Below are 17,550 nucleotides of genomic sequence, written 5' to 3'. Positions count from 1 at the left end.
ACCTGCAATGCTAAATTCAGTGCAGAAACAAATATTTACAGAACTAGATTACTTTAAAGTTTTTTTTTAAAATGTTTTGTGAAAACAATTCTCAAAGATGCTATTGGGTGAATTCTTTTGTGTCACATTTTATTTTTCAGTGCTGTTCTAGGATCAAAAAATATAGCAGTATTATATAGGATTTATGTGCTCAAGAAAAAAGAAAGAGAAATATTTAGTAATATTCTCCCAGAGGGAGAATTTTTTATTGTTATTTATTGAGCTGCCAGTGATTGAACTGGGTTTACTATAAAACAAGCGGGTAGACATGGCCTCTGCACCTTGCAAAGTATTTGAATTTGAGAGTTTTTTAAAATTTTTATTGAATGATAAAATGTTTCTCTTTCTGATCTCAAGTGATTCAGATACACCCTCTGATTTTTTGATGCTTCTAGCCAGCCTTCTGTTTAATTGTTTAGCTTTACATTGGGGATGTATTTCCAGTGATTTCTACCGTGAATCATAATCACACCCATTAAAGACCTCCATGGGGCCCATTCTCATCTCACCTAGTCCCTCCCCTGATACTGATTGGAGCATGGAGCCCTTGGTGACTTCAAAGTCTCTCTGTGCTTGGATCATCTCAGCAGGGTGCAGCCGACATGCTGAGCATTTGGTCTGTTGGTTGCTATTATGATTCCTCTGAATTTCCATTGGCAAAAGATGAAACATTCATGTTTACCTCGATTATACTTAAGTAGAAACTCTGTGAAGTACTTGAAAGAAAACAGCCAAATAAAACCCTCTGGAGAAAGACTTGACCATTCACATCCGTGAAATCTGGGTAAGTCTCATGAAGACCATTAACACAGCCGGGTTTTCTTTCTCTTCCACAGAAGGGACAGCTCATTAGCATAAGCCCATGCCCCATGAGAGTCCTGGCATGAATTCATATGGAGTGTGGGAGCAAGCCATTTTTTTTTTTAATTGCCAGAGGGTGTGTGGACTAGCTAGAGACACAAGGGAGAGGGAGAAAGAACCCTATCTGGGGAATGGTCACTCCACAGTCCCTTCTCCATGTCCCCATTCTGTCTATTTTATTTATTTATTTATTTTTGTCATGCACACATATGCATGCCCAGTGTGTTTTTCAAGTTGCTGGGGCCTGGACTCCAGTGGTGCAGTCGGCCAACTGGGATCTGACTTCCTTAACCACTAGGCCATGGGCCTGCAAGTCATTTTGCCAGATGACCGATGTCCACTGTTGGGCCCAATATCAGGCATAGTGGGTAGGAGCCAGTCGAGCTCCATCCACATCCTCCCTTTGTTCATTGGTCTTTCCCAGTTGCATGGTCAGGAATTGTGTCTGTGATGGAGAAAAGAAGACAAGGAAGCCGAAGGGATTGATGGACATGGAGAACATTCTTTTATTTCCATCCTTTTTTAGTCTCATGAATATAATTACGATAGAGGTTAAGGAATTTGCCCCAGCTCACGTGGGTGGTAGATGATAGACCCATGATCAGAAACCTAACAGCCTGGCCTCACGATGGTTAACTTCGTGTGACGTTCATCACATGATATGCCTCTCACTGGAAGCCATCACCTTGGAAGCAGAGATGAAAATATAAGTTGCTGCCCACAAACTGTTCCTCAAGAAGGTTCTACTATCCACGTCTTGTTTGTATTTTGCTATATTCGATGGACATTGCAAGAGTAGAGTGGGACTAATTACTGTGTCGTAGAAAGAAATCATCAAAGTTTATAGTTCAGTTTTGTGAACCAAAACAGAGTTTTCTGACTTCCGTAGACAAAAATCCAAGTTCTCTATTTCACAAATCTGATTTTTGCAGAGAATCTTTCTAAAACTCAAGCTTTTCCATTTCTGTTACCAATAGTGACGGCTTTACAAATTAAAATTCTAATCTGCTGTGAAATACGTCTTTGAACTGGAAACACTTACTTGACATCTTGTGTCTCTTGAAACCACAACAGTTAATGGTAGTTATGATTTGAAGTCGGCAGTATGATTTTGAAAAGCTGTAAATGATTTCAAGGATACGGCACAGATAAAATGGAGAGTGTCAAATTGTTCTAGCATTGTGTTCCCGCAGACAAGGAGCTGCAGAAGATCCAGCCGTCTTGTGTAATTACTTTCACAACACAAACACTTGCTGTGACCTCACAGGGCGCCACCTGCACTTTCCAGAGCAGCCAGACAATTGATTGCCTGTGGAATTTGATCACAGAAAGCTCTCTTGATTTAAGGAAGGTCCCACAATACGGTTCTGAAGCATGAATTTCCTGTCTTACAGTGTTCTGCCTCTGTGGTTCATTCCTTCTGAGGCTGGGCTGCACTGTCTATTTTTTCTGTGTTTGTTCCCCGGGGGTTAGTGTTCAGCTCTTGTCAGGTGGATTTTGTGTGTGTGTTACTTGAGGTTAATTAAAATCAATGTAAATTGTAAATTAAGGTGCGAAAATCAGGGCAGTGGTGAATGAGGAAAACTTCAAACTTGTTCAAACGGGTTTATGGGACATCCCAAAGATTGGACATTGTCAAGGCTTAGAGCAGAATCTCATGGAATGTTAAAGAGTTTATACAGAGGACTGGCTGGTGGTGTGGATTTGGGGTTGCTGGATTCTCACGTGGCCAACTGAAGTTCAAGTCCTGGACCTGGAAGCTTGCCTTCTCACTTTCCCTCTCTCTCTTTCTGTCTCTCTGTGGTCAAATTAATAATAATAAATAAAGTTAAATGAAAAATTATTTAAAAAGGAGTTTATACACTAGAGTTAATATCTGTTTGGTTCTAATTAAGCTGTCAAAAATAAATTTCAGAAATTATTTTTATAAATAGGCAAAGTGATACTAAGTTATTAAATTCATTTAAGGGAACACAAAAGCTCAAAATAAATAATGGTAACTTAAACCTGCAATTGACAAACGTTTGTCTTGGGTTTCTTTTTCTCTTTTTCTTTTTTAAAAGATATTTTTGTTATGGGGCACATGAGTTTGCTGGAGAGACAGAAACAGAAAGCGAGAAATCGCCCCTTGGGGGGGATGGCCACAGTATAATCCCTTCTCTTAGGTTTCAGTACTAGTTTAATAGGACATCCATGGCAAAATATTGAATTTTATATCTCCTTGGGATTGTCCATGTTCTTTGCCCATCCTTTAACTATAAACTGAAAATATTCATATTCTAGAAGCATCATGTTTAATTGCAGTTGTTTTAATAGCTCTTTAAAAATAAAATGCACCTAACAGTATGTTCATGTTTTTGATATGTATTTATCATTTTTTGTAACAGATATTATAGGATTCTTCTATGAGTTCAGGTCTATGTCTTCAGTTAAAAATAATTATAGAAACTACTAACTCAAATGCTGAGCTTCCCTCTTAGGTAGCTACAAGCCATAAGTAAAATTAATCAAAATAAAAGAATATTATAAATTCAGATTTTCAAACATAGTAACCATATGTCAAATACCAAATAATACCATATGGTTGGTGGCTAGTGTACGGGAGAGGGCAGAGGGAAACACGGGCATCTTGGCAGAGGGCTCCTTGGGACAGTGCACTTAATTAATTCATAGCATTTGCGCAGAGCTTCGGTAAATATTCTGTCATTTTCCATTCAATCACAGTAACTTAGAAATTACTGGCTTGACAAGTCTTGATATTAATTTCATCTTTGGACTCTGTCAAATGCCTGCTTATTTCTTTGGTATAATCAAGCTAGGAAACACGAAAAAGAACCTCAGAAACATTCCCAAGACCATATGCATACAAGGGGAATTCAGTGTGTTCATGGAAAAATGAAATTAAAGTACAAGTTTATTTTGGTACAAGAAAATTTTAAAATTCATTCATAATCTTCTTAATATGCATTTTCCAAAATTTCTGAAGAATCTTGTATATAGATCGAGGCTTTTGTGAATCATATTTTATTAATCCATGATAAATAATGCAATCTCATTTTTAGCATATAATTTACTTTGGTAATTAAATTTGTAAATATCCAACATTCCTCATTTAATTTACTTATAAAGATGATGGTTTGGGGGGACAGCAGATGGTGTAGCTGGCCTTCCACATGGCTAACTTTGGTTCAAGTCCCAGACTGGGTCAACTCCCAGACCTGACGGCTTGAAAATCACACAGGATGCATGTGCATGTGTGCTGAAGATCCTTGGAGGAGAACGGAGCAGAAGAGATTGCAGCATGGCCGTATCCACTGGGGGTTGATTTCTCACTTTCCTTCTCACTGTCTGTCTTCCCAGTGAGTGCATGTGCCCAAAGGCAAAAACCTCTAAAAGAAATGATAGTTTTTTGTTTTTTAATTTTTTCTATTTCACAAAATATAACTTGTTCAAAATTCTCTGTTACCATAGCCAGTAGTTTAAGCCAGGTCATGTCAGTCTTTATCTACTATTATAAATATACTTCTTTGATAGTTTCCATCTTCCACCTTTGAAAATAAACTCATATTTCTCATTGTGGAGAACCACCTTCCTAAATACCAATTTCGTGGTCATGCTAAAAATTTTGGAAAGGTTCTATAATTGATGTGTCAGGCAAAATTGGATTGGTCCCATCATGAGCTTTACACAGAGGAAGCTGGATCCCACCTGGCCAACCAGGGACCGAGTCCCGCTCCCTGGTAACTTGAAAACATTCGTGGTATGTGTGCAAGGGCCCAGGATCCTGACAGAATGGAGAATTGGAGGGAAAAGGATTGTGACATGACTAGGTCCCTTTGAAAAGTTCTCTTACCTGTGCATGTGCTCTCTGAATAAAAAAAATAAAATAAAAAAGCAACTAAGAAGAGTACCTGCCTTTAAGTTGAAGTTTGAGGACAGCTATGGAGGATGGTAAATAGGCTATGATTGCCTGGACATCTGGCTTGTAGATCAACTCCTCCTTCCTACAGAGGCGTTTGCCTAGGACCTGTGTTGACTTACACACTAAAGTTTCACTAAGGTGATGGACGTACACATAGTGTACTCCACTGTGTAAAGACCGTGGCATCAGGATAGCCTCTTTTATTTACAAACAGTTGTTTTCAAATCAGATTCTTGGGAATTAGGCATTTCTATCAGATTTTCATCCATTCAGAAGGTGGTTCATGAGTGCCCTGGAAATGTCCTCTGGAGATTTCTTTCCCAAATTCTATTATTCTACATGGCCAGAAAGCTCTACTGCTGGAACCAGATTTTTCTGAGCTCAGAATAAATAGATGAAGATAATTTGATGTCTCATAACAGTATGTCTTATAACAATAGAGGGGAAAAAAAAAAACATACAAAAATGCCTCAAGAGAAAACCGATTCAGCAACTTGCTAGATACAAAGACTGAAGTCTTTATGCCTTAATCCAACAGTTAAGACCTTCCACCATCTGGCCATCAATGGTTTTCTTCATTGCCATGGTCTTATTACCCTAAGCCAAGTACTGTTTATACTGTTAATTAACCAAACATACGATGCACAGCATATCTGAGACGGCTCTGTTTTCAATATAACAAACCAATTGATAATTTGTTTAATGAAGCTTCAGTCTAAGCTATATTGTACTTCCAATATCTTTTTTAAAAAAGGACAAAAAAAAAAAAACCCACTCCTTTCTGAAAATATCATTCTTTTGTGAGAAATGTGAGTCCAGAGTTAGGCTTTCTCACTCACGTGGCCAGCGTAAGTCCCTGGCCGTCTTTCTTTTTTTTTTACTCTTTCCTTGTTGTCTGTAGTAGTTCTCTCTCTAAGCCTTGCCTATTTACCATTTAGAGTGTAAACTCAAATGAGGATAAAAATTGTATCTTGCACTATTATCAATCCTCCACAGACTCTAGTATAGTTTTTAGCACAAATGTGTTTTTTCAGGAATAGCAGTACTTGTTTCCTGATACTGGAGGCCATGTGGGAAGACTCTGGGTCCACATCCTGGTGTTGACTCAGCATAGCACCTGTGGTTCTGACTGGCTACAGGACTGGGAGGAGAATCGTGGCATGACCACACTGTTAAGAGAATTTTTCTAAGTGTTTTTCTAATTATCTCTGTCTATCTCTGTCATGAAGGAAATAAAGATTTTTTCCTTTTTTTTTTTTTTTTGAGATTTTTTTTTGCTATAGGGCATGTGCACTTGCCAAAAAGGCAGAGATAGAGAGATAGAAAGCGATAAATCACCACCACCACCCGCCGGGAGGAATGGCTACATCTCAATCCATTCTCCCTCATTCTCCTCTCAGGATCTTGGGCACACACACACACATGCACCTGGCGTGAGTTTAAGCTACTGGGTCAGGGACAGGAACCGCGGTTGACTACATGGGAACCCAGCAACCCAGCCATTACACCCACTGCTGGTCCCAGTAAGTTAAGATTTTTAAGAACTGATTGTTAATTTGAGGGGGGGGGGTGATAACAGTCTTGTGGTTGTAGATTTTTTTCAAAGCCCTTCTCTATTTGCCATGTATATTAAAATAATTATGAGTGGAAAAGAAGAGCCTAGCATTATGCTTAATGCAAACAGCTTGCTTAATAAGTTCTTTCTCTTTCAAAAAATAATAGAGATGCAGTCATTTCAACTATCTTTCATTAATTGTATTTGCAATATGCCTATAGTCACGAACTAGTCAAGAGTTTCTAATATGTCACATACTGCACATACACAACATGAAATGTTCCATTGTAATGTCACTATCAAAGTACAAGGTTACTGATTTAGTGCTAAGTCAGAAGGGCTTGGAAAGCTTATCGTAGGACAAATTGGTATTTTAACTCAATTTTATAGGATTTAAAAAGTGGGGTTCCTATACATAAAAATGTATACCAAAATATAGTGATGGTCAAAATTCTTGATTTTCTGATGATTGGTTATATCCAAGGATTTATGTAGGACAGGGCACTCTGCTATGGAAGCCACATGTACCAAGCTCATGCCTTAATCAAGCAACTCTGTTTTCTTTTTTTTTTTTCTTTTTTTTTTTTTATTGTCATCATAATCTTCTTTATATTACATTGGATTACATATAACTTTACAGTGTATTACATTGCTTTTTCAAAAGGGAATGCCATGCATGTCAGTAGGACAGAGACATTAATCTCCCCACTTCAACATTCAATATCTTTTCTAGGTTTTCCCCAATCATTATTATTATTATTCTAATTAATTTTTAAAACAGTAAATCGCTATTTCTCATTTTGCTTGTAAAAATACTTTGCCCATTGTGAAATACTTCTCAGACCAATCCAGTTGAGAATACTATACATGTCATCATCAACAGTTAGTAAGCCATATCTGTTTCTCACTAATGTCCTGCCTCTCTATTGTTCTCTTGCTATCTTTCTCTATCCTCTTCTCTTCACTTCCCCCATTCCACGCTGTCCTATTCTCATTAAGTACCTTCACTGCTTTTATGTCCTCCAATTTTTTGCTCTCTACCATAGAGTGCGGATAGTCAGTATATATTGAGTGGATACATACAATATCTTTCTTTCATAGCCTGACTTACTTCACTCAGCAATAGATCCTCCATATCTGACCACTTTCTATCAAATGCCAGGGTCTTGTTGTGGTTTTTATCTGCATCTCCCTTATGATGAGGGATGTTGAGCATTTCCTTATATGCTTTTTGGCTGTTCATATGTCTTCCTTAGAGAGATTTTTGTTCAGCTCATTTTCCCATCTTTTAATTGGGTTAATAATTTTTTTTTTCACATGAGGCACTTGAGTTCCCTGTGTATTCTGGTTATCAGCCCCTTGTCTGAGGCATATTTAACAAAAATATTTTCCCATTCTGAGGGTTGTCAGTTCACACTTGTTACTGTGTCCTTTGCTGTGCAGAAACTTCTTAGTCTAATATAGTCCCACTTGTCTATTTTAGGGATTATTGCCTGTGCTTTGGGAGTCTTATTTAAGAAGTCTTTGCCTACTCCAATGTCTCCCAGAGTTTCCCCAGCATTTTCCACAAGTAGTTTTATTGTCTGAGGTCTTAGGTTCAGATCTTTGATCCATTTTGAGTTGACTGTTGTTAATGGTGAAAGATGGGGGTTCAGTTTCATCTTTCTGCAGGTGGATACCCAGTTTTTCCAGCACCATTTACTAAAGAGGTTTTCCTTTTCCCAATGGATTGACTGATATCCTTTGTCAAAGATCAGTTGGCTATAAGCTTTGGGAGTTATTTCTGGGGTCTCTATTCTCTTCCATTGGTCCACATGTCTGTTTTTATGCCAATACCATGCTGTTTTGATGACCACAGCTTTATAGTATATCTTGGGATCAGGGAGTGATATGCCTCCTACTCCATTCTTCTTACGCAGGATTGCTTTTGCAATACGAGGTCTTTTATGGTTCCAGACAAATTCTATAATTGTCTTTTCTAGATCTCTGAAGAATATCTCTGGTATTTTGATTGGAATTGCATTAAACATGTAGATTAATTTGGGTAGAATTGCCATTTTGATTATGTTAATTCTACCAATCCAGGAGCATGGGATGTCCTTCCACTTTTTTATGTCACTTTCAATGTCTTTTTTAAGATTCTCGTAGTTTTCTTTATAAAGGTCTTTGACTTTCTTAGTTAGGTTTATCCCTAGGTATCTTATACACCTTGTGGCTATGGTGAAAGGGATTCCTTTCTTCAGCTCTGCTTCATTCAACTTGTTGTTCATAAATAGAAATGCTATAGATTTTTGGATGTTGATTTTGTATCCTGCCACCTTACTGTATTCACTTATTACTTCAAGCAGTTTTTTCATGGATACCTTTGGGTCTTCTAAGTATACCATCATGTCATCTGCAAATAAAGATATTTTCAACTCTTCTTTGCCTATTCGAATGCCTTTAATATTGTTCTCTTCTCTGATTGCAATAGCTAAGACTTCCAGTACTATATTAAAGAAGAGTGGAGAGAGTGGGCAGCCTTGCCTAGTACCTGTTTTCAAAGGAAATACTTCAGCTTTTCCCCATTCAGTATAATGTTAGCTGTAGGTTTTTCATACATTGCTTTTATTGTGTTCAGAAATGACCCTTCTATACCAATCTTACTGAGAGTCTTAATCATAAAAGGATGTTGTATTTTATCAAATGCTTTCTCCGCATCAATTGAGATGATCATATATTTTTTATCTTTCTTTCTGTTAATGTGGTGTATTACATTTATGGTCTTGCGTATGTTGAACCACCCTTGCATCCCTGGTATAAAGCCTACCTGGTCGTGATGAATGATCTTTGTTATATGTTCTTGGATACAATTTGCGAGTATCTTGTTGAGAATTTTCACATCTATATTCATCAATGATATTGGTCTGTAGTTTTCAAGCAGCTCTGTTTTCTGATACTATGTAAATTCATTGAAATATGAATAAATATAAATAGAGTGCATTTTAGCTTTTTTCAAACTAAATTTGAAACCAGTTTTAGAGAATTTGAGAGATTAACAGAGTGAATTCTCTGTTCTCATGAACTTTACTTTAGCAAACAAACTGAAATATGTATAATTGTGTATGTTAAGTATGATATTTTAATCATCAAGGTTGGGGTTTATATCCCAAGAGCCAATTTTGGTGGGAAATATTGTAGAACATGCTGCTGGGTAAAAGAAACAATGTTTAACTAAATATTAAAATTGAACACAATATTTTAATCCTAAGCACTTTCATACATTTACCATAGTCCTTAATGTATTTTATTAATAAATTCAAATGTTTACAACTGGTGAAAATCCCTTAATATTTTTCTTTCTATAGATGAAAAATTAGAAAAAGGATAATCAAAGACAAAAAGGTTATGAAATTAAATAATAGCAAATAAGACATAAAATGCAGTTTCAGGATTAGTAATGATATGGGAAATTCATTGAGAATCATGCAAAAACTGTAGAAGATATCATTGAAAATAATGATTAACAAATTTAACCAATTTACAAATGATCAAAATTAGAATTTTTTTAAGTCTAAGTACTTTTAAAATTATCTTAAAAAGTTCATTTGTTTTTTTTTTTCTTCAACATGAGCACACTCCAACAGCATAATGGTGCTCTGAGTCACCCAAAGTCTCAGCCAGCTATGAATCATGGCTCTTTTAGTATCTAGCATAATCAAGGAGATCTCTGCATATGAACCTAGTACTTTCTCGTGTGAAGTGTGAATCAGCCTGACAGAGCATTGTTTTGTTTTGTTTTGAACTACACCACTATCCAGCCCCTGCGTTTTCTTTGCCACCATGGGATATCTCCCTAAGAAGGTGCAGTCCCAACCTTTCAACCTTACATAGTGTATAAGAAGACTTGTGTGTGTCTGGATTTCACTTACCCAGCTGTAATATGTTCAATGCAATGAGATAGATGGACTCTATTTTATATAACAGATTCTCTATTTTTTTATTCTTTTTAATTTCCAGAGTGCACATGCACAAAAAAGAGAGAAAAGGGGAGGGAAAAAGCACCGTGCAAAGGGGCATGGTCACACACAGTCCCTTCTCCTCCATTTCTCTCTCCGGTCAGGATTTGCAGCATGCACGCATGCACCTGGCCTGTTTCCAAGCTGCAGGGACCAGAGTTCAAACTACAGTGGAAAGTATGGGGTCTGGCTCACCTTAACCGCTGTGTTACAGGACTGGTCCCCAGGTCCTCTATTCATGCGAGAAGTTCATAGTGTGCATGGAAATCATAGACATTAGTTTTTCTTCATTCAAAAGTTTGATTTACTATAAGGAGTTTACTTTTTTATTTATTATCTTTTAGAATGAGATAACAATATCTAAATGCAATCTTGTTTATATATATTTTTTCTATATGGCTTCTGGTTTCTTTTTCTTTTATTTTCTTTTTCATTTATTTTATATATTCAATCAGTATACATCACTTAGCTTGCAAAGTGAATTTACCCAGCATGAACACACTTCACACCAGTCCAGTCCACAATACTATACACGTTACCATCAACAGACAGTAGTCCATCTCTGAGTCCCACAAATGTCCCTTCTCTCTATTTGTAAAAATCAACATCTTTCATAATAAGTTTGTATTCCTTATTTCACATTTTGTCTGTTTATTCTCTTTTTATTGTTGACTGACTATAAAAAATACAGAGAACACAGATACTGGCTGGTGTTGAGTTACAAATATATGTTGTCCACTGTATGGTCCAAATTAATATTTCTATTAACACACTTATTGTGGTTATGAATGGGAATAGAATAGATGTGTCCTGAACGTGCTGTCCAGAGAATGGTCTCACTTTTGGCCAAATGTCTTGTAAAGTGTCATATTGATTTTGTTATAAGAAACATTTGATATTCTGAAAAGAAATCAATAGGAGGCCCAGATAATTTAGATACTATCTCTCAAATCAATATCCATGTGCATTGCTTCCCATTAGTAGTTAATGTGGCAGTTTGAAGTCTGTGTTTTGTGATTCACATTATTATTTATTATTACGCTTATGGTAAACACTAAAAAAGTGATCTTTTATGCACATTATTTTTAGAGCATAAAAACTTAAATTGGCTTTGGTTCTGATTTTATTGCTAAATCATTTCAAAAAGAACGTTTCTCTGGATTTCGCCTGATCTAATAAATGTCCCAAAATAAGAGAATGATATATTGATATGTTTAAATGGAATTTCAGTGTTAAATAGCATTTGCACATTTGAAGTAATGGACAACCAATTATTAAAATCATACCCAAGTTACTTTAAGATGACTAAGATGATTTAATTTTCTTTATATTTGTTTTATTTTTTAACAATTGCAGTAATTGACAATGATTACCATTGCTTATATTTATTTTAAATTTTAATAATTATAATAATTGACTATGATTACCAAATTTGCTTCACTAAGCAAAGCAGAATGCAATTTTGTAAGTGCATAAAATTATAAAGTTATTTGAAATTTGGTTGATTTCATAGTCTTGGACAGTTTACTTACACAATGGTTAGTTTTCTAAGTCAATTTCTTATCACTGATAAGCTAATTGATAACATTAACTGTTAACAGCTTTTTAAGTTTTTTCAGTTTTTTCAAATAAGCATATTTACTGTGTTTAGATAGGCAAGGAGACAATTTCATGTGATATTTCAAATTCTGGAATATATGGTTATATAATTTTATTATAAATGCCTATATAAGGGACAACTCTTAGACTAAATTAATAGGTCCAGCTGACATATGAATAAATAAAAATTGACAAAAATCAAAATCAGTACTGAGAAGTATGTTTTTCATGTATTTCTTTCAGTGACAAAATAACATGGCAAAGGGGCATAGGAGTCCCTCATATCACGATAGTACAGTTTTGTTTATTAGCTTGAGAAACCCTATCCTGTTTTATAAGTGATGATAGAGTTCTTGTGAGCAATTAATGAACTACGCAACATTAGGTCCTTAGAACACATCCTGGTAAATAGAAGTTGTTTTCTGTTTTTTTTTTTTTTTTTTTTTTTTTTTTTTAAATACAAGTTAACATTTATTGTCAAATTATTTCACTTTTTAAAAGAAAATTTCTCATCTGCCACGATTTTATTATATTTGTCTTCTATAGCTTTATGGTAGGTTATTAAATCATCAGATAAATTTTTTTTTTCAGGTTAGATTTTCAAACATAATGACAGAAACTTGGGATGTATTCCTTTACTGATAAAGATGATAGTATAGGGGAAAAAATGCTTTTCTGGGAGCAGCAGTTAACATAATGGCTATGTTGCTAGACTCCCATGTAGTCGACCGTGATTCAAGTCCTGGACCCGGTGGCTTAAACTCACGCCGGGCGCATGTGTGTGTGCACCCAAGATCCCGAGAGGAGAAGTTTTTTTTTTAAATACAAGTTAACATTTATTGTCAAATTATTTCACTTTTTAAAAGAAAATTTCTCATCTGCCACGATTTTATTATATTTGTCTTCTATAGCTTTATGGTAGGTTATTAAATCATCAGATAAATTTTTTTTTTCAGGTTAGATTTTCAAACATAATGACAGAAACTTGGGATGTATTCCTTTACTGATAAAGATGATAGTATAGGGGAAAAAATGCTTTTCTGGGAGCAGCAGTTAACATAATGGCTATGTTGCTAGACTCCCATGTAGTCGACCGTGATTCAAGTCCTGGACCCGGTGGCTTAAACTCACGCCGGGCGCATGTGTGTGTGCACCCAAGATCCCGAGAGGAGAAGGGATTGCGGTGTGGCCATCTCCCCAGGGGTTGATTTCTCGCTTTCTGTCTCTCTGTCTTTCTGGTGAGTAAACATGCCCTATAGCTCAAAATACCTCTCAAACAAAGAAAAAACTGCTTTTTTACAGAATTATTTGTTTTATTTGCCTGTGTCATCTCGGTGATGGGTGTAGGCTTGGGGAGCAGCAGGGATGAAGCAGATGGACTGTGGTGGTCTCCTGGCCTCTGCTTCCCACAATGCTGGGAAAGATGGATGGGTTCAGATACAGGACGTCCTGTGCAGAGCACCTGCTCCCATTTCTCTACCACTCCATGGCCACTGGCCGCCTCTGAAGACCCAGGTGGGTTCATCAAACGCTTGGGATGAAATGACAGGCATCTCTGAGTCTTCCTGCCCTTAGGCAATACATATTGAATATTATGTTAGTGTAGGTATCCACGAGCAGTGACAGATACATGGGTAGACAGACAGGCAGATATCAACAGATGGCAAGAAAGTGAATTGGAAATTTTGTGACTTTCTTACTGTTTATTTCTTAATTTTTCATTTAAGATAAAGACCTCTGTGTGTTAGCTTAAGTCAATTTTTCCTCAGCAGGCATGTGTGTGTGTGTGTGTGTGTGTGTGTGTTTTCTTTATTAATCACAGATGCTTCTGAAAAATTCTAACAACAAAAAAATATATTTTGAGGCATTCATTTGCCAAATCTAGGATTTTAAAGTTTTCAATGTAAATGACAAATAGGCGTTTGAGAACTCTGGGAAGTCATAGAAGAAATTCTATAGTGTGAAGAACTGCATAGCCAAAATATACAGGTAGAGGCATTGGTGAAAAGGCATATACTTGGTAACAATAAGTGGGAAACTAGTCATATTTAAATAGAAAAACTGGAAGTAAATCATGAACAATGTTTAATGAACAAGGAAGAAAACACAGGAAGTGTTTGGATATCGCCCCACACTGCAGATCATCCTCTCCGTCCGTATGCCTCTCAACACAAATAGTGCCAAGTAGATTTCATAGTCAAAAGACTACATTTTCCCTTAGGAATAGGCTGTCCAAAAGTATAGTTATGTGTTGCTGAATGACAGGGACACATTCTGAGAGATGCATCCATGGGCATTTTGGTTGTGCAAACATCATAGAGTGTCCTTACGCAAACCTAGACAGTATAGCCCGCCACCCAGACAGCGTGGTGTAGCCTGTACAGCCATGTAAGACCATTATCTGTCATCTGCCCCAAATCAGCATGCAGCATGCAGCACATGACTATCATTCCTGGGAGCATGCTTTAATTTTAGTTGTCAGAGGTTGCATGCACTCACCAGAGCACAAGAGAAAGAAAGAGAGAGAGAGAGAGAGAGAGAGAGAGAAAGCACCCTCCAGGGGGTGCAGGTGACACCACCATTCCTTTTCCTCCATTCCCCATCCTGCCCAGATTTCCAGCATACACCTACAGGTGCTCTATGTGTTTTTCAAGCTACCGTGCCTGGGATTCAAACTCTGGCTGGCCATGTGGGATCAGTTCCCCTAAATACTAACCTATAAGGCTGGCCCATAGAAAACACTTTTTTTTTTCTTTAGTTTTTATTTATTTAGAGGCATCCAATAGGGTCTTCATGCTATGATCTACTCCCAGTCTCAGTCAGCCAAGGTTACGGGATGTGGGCATGTGTACCACACATCCAGCATGTACAGGGAGACCACGAAGGCAAGCCCAGAACCTTCCCATGTGGCCTCAGCATGGCTGTCACAGTGAGTGGCCACAGAACACACTTTTGACAGACATTATTCATCCCCATATTTTATCATAAACAATGATTTTTAAAAAATAATTAATTAATTAACTTTAATTTTACCAGAGAGGAACAGAGTGTGTGAGAGAGAGAGAGGGAAAGTGAGAAAGCAAGCCTTCAGGCCAGGGATTCGAACCATGGTCAGCCATGTGGGAGTCCAGTACCCTTAACCACTACACTACCTGCTGGCCCTGACAGATGATTATTAATTGGTCATTAATAATCTTGGTGTCTCAATGACATGAGGCAATACCTAATACATAGTATGTAGAATATGTTTTTTAATAAATGAACTATAAAATGGATTCTCTAGGTGTTTTATCTGAGAATGAGAGGTTTCTATGTTTGCAGTGAAATATAGAAATTAATAAATGAATACATCAATTTCTTAATGTTAAAATACACAAAATTGGTTTATGATAGTCGTGGTATAATTACACTAGTTAAACTAGAGATTGTCTGGGAGATGAGAGGGTTTATACCTCTGACAGCGATGACATTTCTCTAAAACTCTGCTCTCAGGAGGGATGTCTGTTCTAATCACTTCACCTTCAGAGAAATCCTCATTTGAGCTGGCAATCCTATTCCTTTCAGTTAATTCTGTTGATACTAGAAAGTTTCTTCAACCAAATTTACATTTCTGAAACTTTTGTCAAGTAGCTCTAATCCAGTTTTCCCAAAAATATGATCTGTATTTTGCAGGAATCATGTAGATATTCATAAACTGTAAAAAGGAAAAGGATGCACTATAAGACCCATTGTCTCAGTCTGCTGTTGCAGTACTTACAGAAATACCTGAGACTGGGTAAATTATTTTAAAAATTAAGGTTTCTTTTATTCACAATTCTTGTGACTGGAAAGTCCCGAGGTATGAGACTGCAGTATGTGGCTGACAGACGCAGAGAACTCAGAGGTCACGTGGTGAGAGGGTGACTCAGATTCCATGTTGGTCTCTCTCTTATTCCTCCTTCTTATGAACCCACAGGACTCAGTCATGGGGTCCTAACCACTCAGTCATTAATCTCCTCCCAAAGGCTCTACCCTTCAACATAATAATTGGATCAAAATTTTTTTTTTTTTATTTTTTTATTTTTCGTTTTGGAGAGGTTTTTGCTATAGGATACGTGCGCTCGCCAGAAAGACAGAGAGAGACAGAGGGACAGAAAGTGAGAAATCATACCCCAGGGCCATGCTGCCATCCCTTCTCCTCTGTTCTCCTCTCGGGATCTTGGGCATGCATGCTCACGCGCCTGGCGTGAGTTTAAGCCACCAGGTCCAGGACTCAAACTGCGGTCGACTACATGGGAGTTCAGCGACATAGCCATTACGCTAACAACTGGTCCCCAAGTTTTCATTCTTTTAATCCCATGATAATCAGATTTTGCACAAGGAAGTTTTGGGAAGTGTATGAACCATAGCACTCATAATCTTTTCTTTATAGATAACTAGATCATCACCGTTAAAATTTTGATAGATATTTGAAATTTGCATAAATGTGTATATAGCCAAGACTATATATAGGTGCACACATGTGTATGATTTTTCTTTGTAACTTGAATATTAAAAATGCAAGCATTTTAATATTATATTTTTTGTGATTATACTGTTATCATGGAAAAATAACCCATGATATCTATACAAAATAACTTCCACAGTGTGTCTATTTTCTGTTTTCATTCCTTTTCATGCTGTCTCAGGGCTTAGTATTACAGAATACTTCTGCTTCACAGTTAGCTTTCTAGAATAAGACTGGATCTCTCTTACAAAAGTGCTCATCTTGTCTTAAACAATCACAGTTTCTTATTCAGAAGTCTAGAAATATATGATTGAATTGCATTTTGAGCATGACATGAAGGTATCTTCTAATGTAACAGATTGAAAGGAACAAATAGTCTAAGAGTTCTAGATCTGGAATTTACAATGAAAAGATAGAAACATAGAACCCATGTTGGTGCTGTGAGCTGTCATTGTCCTGGCCTACTCTATGCCATTCACTAAAGGATGAGTTTAGTCTATGACAAGGACTTGGCTGCTATAAACTTTGTCTAGGTAAATTACAATTTTTAGCACACACATTCATTACAATTCTTTGGAAACAATCTTTATCAGTGAATCATCATTATTTACTTTCTATCTAAAACTGTACTGTTAGAAGAGGTTATGGAAATCCTAATAGGGATTTTTTCTCTTTCTTTCTCTCCTTCCTTCCTTCCTTCCTTCCTTCCTTCCTTCCTTCCTTCCTTCCTTCCTTCCTTCCTTCTTTCCTTCCTTCCTTCCTTCCTTTTAAAGAGAGAGATTTTTGCTATAGGGTGCATGCACTTGCCAGAGAGGCATAGAGAGATAGAAAGAAAGCACAAAATTACTCCCCAGGGGATGTGGTCACACTGCAGTCACTTCTCCTCCATTCTCCTCTTGGGATCTTGGATATGCATGCACACGTCCCCATTGTGAGTTTTAAGCCACCAGATCCAGGACTCGAACCACAGTTGACTACATGGAAGTCCAGTGAGGTAACCATTACCCCATCTACTGGTTCCAGATATGAATATTTTTAAGCAGAAGAAAAATTAAGCATTTCTGTAAATCAAAGACCTGAGAATGAAGTA

Source organism: Tupaia chinensis, unplaced genomic scaffold (assembly GCF_000334495.1).
Source record: "Tupaia chinensis unplaced genomic scaffold, TupChi_1.0 Scaffold000362_1, whole genome shotgun sequence".
NCBI classification, from domain to species: domain Eukaryota; kingdom Metazoa; phylum Chordata; class Mammalia; order Scandentia; family Tupaiidae; genus Tupaia; species Tupaia belangeri.
The sequence above is the reverse complement of the archived record's forward strand: the minus strand, read 5'-3'. Positions refer to the sequence as shown.